We start from the raw sequence: 9,698 nt of genomic DNA, 5'->3' as shown, positions 1-9,698 counted from the left end.
CGGGGTGTTTCAGAAAGCGCGCGAATGGTTGGGTTTCTTTGAGCTGTTTGGCGGGTAAATGAGAAAATGGACATTAAGCCACGTTCAAAACTGGGCTTCGCCAGAATGCCATCCCGAAAACGGGATTCGCTAAAATGCCAGGATGAAGCGCGCCGCACTCGCCACTTTGCCATTTTCCTCCTTTTGCTCATTTTCGAAATGATTTTCCCTTCTATGCGAGTTGACCTGACGAAATTGCCCCTGCGGTCGGGTAGAAAGGGGATTGAGATCCAGAGGTGGGTTCTTGGCCGTCTCTCTCTTCCTCCGCCGCTCCATCCTGTCTGCTCGTCGGCGAAGAAATCGATCTGGTCATGAAGACGGCTCGTCGCGGAAGGAGCTCACCGTCGACACACCGCATGTAGGCGCCGCCGTCGCACTGCATCCCGGGGTGGTGAGGGTGGCGAATATGGAGTGTACTTGGCATGAACTCGTCGCCGGATAAGTGAATCCATTCTCAAACCTTTGGCGATTTGAATGTTGTTGATGTTGCGAGTGTGGGCGAGTTCGTTGTAGTTTGCGCATCATTTAACTTGCGTATTTTTTTCTATCTTACCAGGCTCGAGGAGGAGCCTGAACGTAGTTTAGATGTTGTAGTTGGTGATGCGGGAGCGGTAGATGCTGATGCAGGAGTTGAAACCATTTTCTATGTCGCATCTGATGGAGTTGTCGAACCAGCGCCACCTCATGGGCCAGCTGTTGATGCACCTCCTGCTGTGGATTGGGATAGCCTAGAGGTTTTGGCCCAGAATGAGGAAGAAGGGAGGCTAGAAATAGTGGATGATGACAAGTTTTATGAGTTGTTGGGATTGAGGGCTGAGGATGAGCAAGCTGATAGGAATAGGCAGGCTGCTGGTGGAGAAGCAGCCCCAAATGCAGCTCAAAATGTTGAAGGAGGAGACCCTGATGTCAATGTTGCTGGAGTAGGAGGCCCAGATGACATGGATGCTGCACTTCCAGTGGATGATTCAATTCCTGGTGAAAATGTGATGGCATATGACCCTGACAACCCTTGCATGGATCTTGGAACTGCATACCCCAGCATGGAGGAGTTTAGATTGGCAATGAGACAGTTTGCTATTAACAAAGAATTTGAATTGGATGTGGTGAAGACTGACCCAACAAGATATATAGGAGGTTGTAAAGTGGATGGTTGTGTTTGGCATATTGTTGGAAGTAGGCAGGCTGACTTGAAGACAATTAAGGTTAATTTGAATTTTGTTATTTATATTACTTTTATGGTTTGGTTTATAATGTATTTGTTCAATTAATTGGCAGGTGACTGTGTTAACAGATTTTCATACCTGTACATCTAGCAGCAGAAGGAGGACCACTACACCAACTACCAAATGGGTTGCTTCAAAGGCTGTGAAGATCTTAAAGACTAATCCAGGTATGGGCCCTAAAAGCTTGATGATAAGGTTGCAAGAAGATCACAAGTGTACAATTAAGTATGACACAGTTTGCAAGGGTAGACAGAGGGCTTTGTTAGAGTTGTATGGGTCATGGGAAGAAAGCTTCCACATGTTGTATAGGTGGAGAGCACAGGTCTTAAGGACTTGTCCTGGTAGTGTTGTAGAGATTGGCACCAAGGAGGTTGATGGCCATGTGCACTTCCACAGATTTTTTTGTGCCCTTAAGCCTTGCATAGATGGTTTCTTGGAGGGTTGCAGACCATATATTAGTATAGATTCCACTGCTCTCAATGGAAGTTGGAATGGTCATATGGCTGCTGCAACAGGTATAGATGGACACAATTAGATGTACCCCTTAGCATTTGGTTTCATAGATGCTGAGACTGAGGATAACTGGGTATGGTTCATGGAACAATTGAAGACAGCTATAGGAGATGTTGATCCCTTAGCAATTTGTACTGATGCATGTAAAGGGCTAGAGAAAGCTGTGCATAATGTATTTGAAAAAGCTGAGCAGAGGGAGTGTTTTTGGCACCTAATGAAAAATTTTGTTAAAAGATTTGGTAGTGATGGCCACTCCCATATGTACCCAACTGCTAGAACCTATAGGAAAACAGTGTGGCAAGAACACATGAAACATGTAATATCATGTCCTGGTGTGCTAGAGTGGCTTGAGACCTACCATCCTTTAATGTGGATGAGAAGTGCATTCAACCCTGAAATCAAGTGTGATTATGTCACCAACAACCTTGCAGAGAGCTTCAATAACTGGATTAAGGATTATAAGGACCTGCCTGTCTGTGAGTTAGCTGACAAGTATAGAGAAAAAGTGATGGTGCTATGGAATAAGAGAAGGAGGATAGCAGAGAGGATGACAGGGAAAATTTTACCTGCTGTCAACAAGCAACTGGTAGCAATGACAAGGGGATTAGGTCACCTCTCAGTTGTTAAAGCTGATAGTTTCACTGCTGAAGTTGTTGATAACAGCAGCATACATGGGAAGTACATTGTGAAAGCATGCCTGCAATATTGCTCTTGTGAGGAGTGGCAGCATACAGGGAAGCCCTGCCAGCATGCACTGGCCTTGATTACTTCACAGCAAAGCAGAGATGTGCACATTGAAGATTTTGTTGATAGGTACTACACTGTGCAGATGTTTAGGAATGCATATAAGAGGGTAATTGAGCCTTTAGGTGACAGATCACACTGGCCAGAGGTTGATTTACCATGGGTGTTGGGTGCACCACTACCAAGGAAGACATCTGGTAGAAACAGAAAACTTAGGTTCAAGGGTTGTCTTGAAGGTGGGGGCAAGAAGAAAGCTAAGGTTATAGCTGAACCAACTGCTACTGATAAGGGCAAGAGGCAACTGCTTAGAGGCAAGAGGAGGTGCAAAGGTTGTCGAGAGTTGGGTCATACACAAAACAGCTACAAATGTGCACTCAATGGAACTAAGAAAAGGTATAAATAAGTTTGCATCTTTAGTTCATTGTGCTCCACTGTTTGCTAACTTTTAATTTGTATGCAGGAAAAGGAAGCCTAGAAGGAATACTACCAAGTATGGCCACACATCTGAAATTCCAAGCCCAAGTAGGCCTACAGTGGACACAATATTGCAAGACAACCCTGGAAGGTTGACAAGAAGGTAAGTTTGCCCTTTTTTGACAGCCAATTATTAATGTGAATCATTCTGTTTTTAAGTTGCCTGCATTTTGTATTGTGTTCAAATTAGCAGTAGGTTGGCACAGCTGATGAATGGACCAGGGCCTAGCTCCCAGCCCACAGTGCAAGCTGGACCTAGCTCCCAGCCCACAATGCAAACCACATCAAGCTCCCAGCCCACAGTGCAAGCAGGATCAAGCAAGCAGCCCACAATGGTTCCAGAACCACCAAGAAGATCTCCAAGGAAAAAGCTTACACCAAAGAACTGAATTAGTTGGTCTGTAATATGTGGGCATTTGGATGTATTTTGGTAGCAGCTTCACTATGTATTCAGTACTAATACTGTTTGGTACCTTTTGGTAGCAGCTTATCTGCTTATGTCTCCACTGCTAATATGTAACAGCAGCCTATGCATTTGCAATGACAATCTGTAATAGCTTAGCTTGGCTTTTGGTTAAGACTTATCTGACAATATGTGACAGCCTATGCATTTGCAGTGACTATGTTGTTGGAGATATTATGTCATTGTGCCCATTTACACAGCCTGGAATTGTTTTAATGCCTGGAATTGTTACAATGCATCATTTACTGCATGAATGTACCACTGGCTATATACTGCCTGATTGTGCTGCTTGTGCTGCCAAAATACTGCCTGCCTGACATTGTGCTGTTTGATTCACATTTGCCACACACTGAATTAACTATATAGGCAGTAACCCATATTTTGAACACACAGCCAAAACACTGCACAAATTATATAACAATGCAACCCCACATATTTTTTCCACATTCTCAAATAGCCATAAAGACTTGACATATATTAAACCGGTCCAGTTTGCTTCACTGCGTTCCTATTACCAAAATCAAAACAAACACATCAAGTTTGCTTCACTGCGTTCCTATTACATCCATCATTTCATAAGCAAAACAAACACTCCCATCAGAACTAATATGCCTTGCCCTATGTTGATCAACACAAGAAGTTGCATCCACTTAGTTAGTTTATCCATCTTCCCTTCATCAACCTTGTCAGCCTCACCTGCTGCTGCTATTGCAACTGGGGTTGCAACTTCTTCATTGAAATCTAATTCCATTCCTTCCACCATTCTTTGGTAACTATCATACCACTTGAAAAACGTGCAAGCATCTGGAACCTATGAAAACAACAATACCAAATAAAATTAACTATGCATTCTGAAATTCCAACCATCTCATCTGAAATCAAACTAAGAGAGTTCACTTACATATTGTTCATTCTTCTCGCATTTGAAAAACACTCGACCACCTTGCCTCCAGGATTTGCACTCCACTACTGCATTCCCACATCTTGGGCACTTCACAAGAGGAAGTCCACTGGGACCAAGAAGAAAACGAGAGAGTTGGCGCCCGGGAGCACGAAAGGAACTACCTTGGGACATGTCCTCGCTACCTTGAGCAATTCTTCGCTGCATCGCCATAACCCTAACCCTAGTTAGGGTTAGGGTTCTTCTCTCTGATGCCCGCGACGAGCTTCGGGGCCTGGGGATGGACGGCGGCTTTGTGCGTCAACTCCTCCTCGACCTGCCAGCTAGCCTCGACTAGCCGGACCGGAGATGCATGGCACGGCGGCGGCGCTCTGCAACGGCAAGGAGAGAGAGAGAGGCGACCGAGCGCACACGGCGAACACACGGGCTGGCTCAACCCCCTCTCGCTTTCAAGACCCGACCGCAGGGGCAATTTCGTCAGGTCAACTCGCATAGAAGGGAAAATCATTTCGAAAATGAGCAAAAGGAGGAAAATGGCAAAGTGGCGAGTGCGGCGCGCTTCATCTTGGCATTTTAGCGAATCCCGTTTTCGGGATGGCATTCTGGCGAAGCCCAGTTTTGAACGTGGCTTAATATCCATTTTCTCGCGGGAAAATAGGCGTGGTTCTCGCGCGCTGCACTTCTGCGTGCGGCGCCCCTCAAATTGTTAATTCGTTAGTCTCAAAACAAATCTAAATTTGTTTCGTATTTAAAATCTTGCTGTTAAAATTATAAATTGGCACAACACCACTATATAAATATATATATTATATATATGGGATAAGAAAATGGCAAGAGTTTTTCCGTACATTCAGTCAATAAAAATTCGGGGGAATAGTGACGGCGCCTCTCTCAGAACCCGGGGCGACGCAGGCGACGAAACAAGCCACGCCACCCCCCTCTCTCCCCCGCCTCGCCACCGCCCAAGCCGCCACCGGCAAAGCCAGGCGGCTGCATGGACGGCGGCAGCGGGTTCTCTCTCCCGTGCTTGCGGCCAAGACAATCGAGGCGTCAGCAATAAAGGAGCACAGAGTATAGCATCGGCGCCGAGGAGAAGCGGCCCGAAGCGTCTAGATCCGGCGGCGGAGAGCCGGGTCGGCGTCGACGACAAGTCCAGGTAGGGCTGGACTATGGAGGTGGCGAGGTGGAGGAGACGACGGCAGCCGATAAGGCAAAGGACGTGAGCCGGTGGGCCATTCCACACGCGGCGCCGCCAAAGAGAAGGATGTAGGTGGTGGGGTCGCAGCGGTGGCAGCGCAACGACAACAGCAACAGCAGGAAGCGGCGAAGGTGCTGAGGGCTATGTGGAGAGCCCGGTGCTAGTGCTCGAGAGGCGCGGGTGCTGCCTTATCCACGTGGTGAAGCGGCTGCTGCAGAGGCTTGGGGTCAACCCAGTCGTGCAGGAGGTCACCCCTTGGCTAGATCCAGTGGTCGACATGAGGGTGGCCGCATGAAGGCATGCGGAGGCTAGCCGGCGGGGGGCACCGGTGCAGCCTTGCCCATGCGCCAACGAGGGCTAACCGTGGTGGAGCAATAGTACATCAGCTGCAGATATACAAACAGCGGGTGAAAACCTAGACCAGTCTCGACTGGGCCGGCAACGATGATGTTTCCAAACGTCATTTCCCTTTTGAGGGATGTGATCTCATCTCCTCTAGTGGGGTTGCCGGGTGAAAACCCAGTCTCGATCTCCTTGAGACCTCGACAAACGGCGACGACAGTGCTTTCGTCGCTCCTCTCTCTGGAGATGTCGTCTAGCAACCCCCTTATTGAAACCTCCCTGACAAGCGGTGCAAGCTCGCTCTAGATTTCGGTCATCTTGTGTCGGCGCCCTAACTTATAAAAGTTGGCCATGTCGGGGAGCCTACAGGAGAGCGGTTCCATCCTTCTCCCTCACTCTCTCTCCCTAAATCTCAAAGATGTGGATAGAGTGTAGTAAGTGTTGGTTGTTAGGATAGGGTTTTGGGTGATCCCGGTTGTAGCTCCGTTGTTGGCTTAGCGGTGGCCCGTCGATGGTTAGTGATGGTCGACTTACTCAAATATGAACTTGGAGAGATTGGAGATGTCTTTTATTGCCATGGCTTCTGTGGCGCTATAAGCTTGGCTTGGCTTGTGCTGATTTGTGTTAGTTTGCCTTAACCTATGTTGTTGTGGCCCATCTCCTCTTAGAGAGTCTTGTATTTTTACCCTCGAGTGTCCTCTTGTTTAAGGAGAATTAGAGAGTCAAGTATGAATACAATTCGAGTAGACATTGTGGTGTCCAACTAGAACTCTATTTATCTTTTCTTATCCGAAACCATTTTGTATATGAGGTTAAATTTTGTATAAAGCTTGGTATATGGTGCGTCCCGCTAAGCTTAATATATTAGGCATCCCATACTCATGATACTGACAATAAGTTTAATCAATCAATAAATAAATCCATTCTAATCAATAAATAAATAAATACATTCTAAGGTAGAAATCGATTTAATCATGTGCTAATGGCTTAACTCGTTTCACATGCCGCTGAAAATCTAATAAAAAAGTGCCTATGTCTGACCAAGCCATGCAACAAAATTTAAATGGAATTTTACATGACTGAAAGTAATGACTCTAATCTATGAAAATATCAATAGAGACTTTTTTTTATATTAGTTGTCCAACATCATTTATCTATAGGGTCTGCCTTACCGTCCGTTACTGGTAAAAACAAGTGCCCCACAACGCTACCAATTTAATTAAAGAAATTTAAATAACAATTCAATTTTTTTATCAATTCCGCTTCGTTTTATCACTTCACTGTGGTAACCGCGCGATTACCGCAGTTATCGGTCTTCCTATCGGTACATGGTAACTCCTCCTCTGCCAGTTAGGTAATCCTGCATTTCTCCAAGAGTGTGGTAGAGCACAGATCCATTGCACACGACACAAAATCTTTCAGCAACACTGCAACGTACCAGGAATGATCATCCTCTAGTCTATGCAGAATTGTGCCGTGATGATTATAGTTTTTGCCATGTGGACGGTGTGGGTTGTGACTTGTGACCTAGGAATCTCTAGCCCAAAGTAGCTAGCCTAAACCCCTGGCAATGGCACGAGCCAAAAGTGATCATCCACAGGGGGAGCACATGTGCGCCGCCAAAAAGAAGATCTAGGGATCCAAAGATTAGGGGTTTCATTTCCCTGTCCTTTATATGGTAAGTTCAGGGTAAGTTGATAAGGTAAACACTTTATGCTTTCCCTCTTTAATGGTAAGATGGAATGCTTAGTATAAAGTACTCAAAAATCGTATCCAGTGAGCTAGTGATGTCGGAGGGAAACAACATGTTTGAAATCCTCCTGGTTGTCTGCAGATATATAATCAACGTTGCTTCCTTGTTTGTTTTTTTGGTTCTGATTTCCAACTCGCCTTCTCGTCGACGGTGTTCGTGCATGAAAACGGAGCGGTTTATTAGCGTGTGATTAATTAAGTATTAGCTAATTTTTTTTTCAAAAATAGATCAATATAATTTTTTTAAGCAACTTTCGTTTAGAAATATTTTGCAAAAGACACACCGTTTAGCATTATTAAAAACATGCGCGCGGAATACGATGAAGATGAGTTAGGAACCAGGGTTCCAAACACAGCCGTATACATGCTATGATCTTTCTGTTTATTCTGTTGTCTCGAGTATATATTCTCTTTATTTGGATGCTACATAGTTCACTATAGAGAGAATCCATTATATGCCACTGACTTTGTCATAAATCTACAATTTACCACTGACTTTGTCACGTTCTACAATATACCATCGACTTTTGCTTAACTTCTACGATTTACCATCGCCGTCCGGTTAGCCTCCGTTAGTACTATACAAATTTGTCGAAATGACCAAAATACCCCTAGGATAAAAACTTCCAAAATTTGGATAAAATAATCGAAATATCAGATTTCAAGTTTTTGGCCAAAATTTGGATGTTTACGATCTTATGTTTATAATATGATATTTTGATTATTTTATCCAAATTTTGGAAGTTTTTGTCCCATGGGTATTTTGGTAATTTCGACAAATTTGTACAGAACTCACGGAGGCTAACCGGATGGCGATGGTAAATCGTAGAAGTTAAGCAAAAGTCGATGGTATATCTTAGAATGTGATAAAATCAGTGGTAAATCATAGACGTGTGACAAAGTCAGTGGCATGTAATGGATTCTCTTCACTATGTATGTCTCTCCACTGCTTCTTTTCGCCATGGTGACGGGATTGGGTCCTTGGGAAGGAGGAAGGAGTTGACTTGAGGACTTCTTTTTATTTTTTTTAATATCTTTTGGTGTTCAGATCCTTGTTTGTAACATGCCTTTAGCCGGAGGAGCATGATTGTTGTGCTATTTTTTTTTCACTAAGATAAGATCTGCGCTACCAATCAAATTTTCTCTTCTATGTGATAACTTCACAACTAATTATGTACTTCCTCCGTCATAAAATATAAACATTTTTAGACCTTGACACGGTTTTTAAAATGCTACTTTAACCAACAATATCTATAAAAGTATGATGTTTTAAATAAAGAGAGCTGCATATTATTACGGAGGGAGTAGTAGTTTTTTCACTACTAATTATAACGTTTTAAAAAAATATGGCTTTCTGATAGTTTTCTTAGTATGTTTCTAGTTTTATGGAATTTACTCGATTCATTTTCTTTTCAAATTCAAGGGAAATTAAAAATTTAGTGAATTCGTATATTTTGGCCCACCCTAATATTTTTGCATAATTGTGAATTATTCTTTAGTGAGGAAGCTCTTTTCTTTGTGCTATAAATTTAAAGAAAGTCATTGCAGAGAATTAACGGTTAAATATCGATGATCGACGGTCAACTAAAGTAATAGGCATTTATTACATTTATGCAAAGGATTTGGCAAAACGCAAAACAGGAACAGTATGAAATGCAAAAGTTTGGATGGGACGTGATTGGAAGGCATTTTTCATGTCGAAACATGAATTCGGCAATAATAAAACGGGGTAGCGCACGAGACCTAAAAGTGGATGGATGTGGAGACACAGGATTTAGACAGGTTCAGGCCCTCTCAATGAGAGGTAATACCCTACTCCTGTTTGGGGATTTGAATCCACCGGGTGTAGTATAGATCTGACGATCAGGTTGTCTCATGCCCCCTAGAGGGCCTCCTGCCCACCTTATATAGGGTGGGGGGCAGGATTACAAGATAGAAACCTTAACCAATACGGCATCGGTTTCCTAAATCTATTTTACAATATTATCAAACCAGGACTTTAGGCCGTTCCGTAATATACAAGGAAACGTAATACCCAAGTCACGATCT

The 9,698-nt window shown here is 43.9% G+C and overlaps 1 pseudogene; it reads left to right on the top strand.

The window, feature by feature from the left end:
* Positions 1 to 213: 213 nt before the first annotated feature.
* On the top strand, positions 214 to 3,382 carry LOC136353500 (uncharacterized; annotated as a pseudogene).
* Positions 3,383 to 9,698: the final 6,316 nt, after the last annotated feature.

The sequence above is a fragment of the Oryza sativa genome, chromosome 10 (assembly GCF_034140825.1).
Source record: "Oryza sativa Japonica Group chromosome 10, ASM3414082v1".
Lineage (NCBI taxonomy): Eukaryota > Viridiplantae > Streptophyta > Magnoliopsida > Poales > Poaceae > Oryza > Oryza sativa.
The sequence above is the reverse complement of the archived record's forward strand: the minus strand, read 5'-3'. Positions and strand labels throughout refer to the sequence as shown.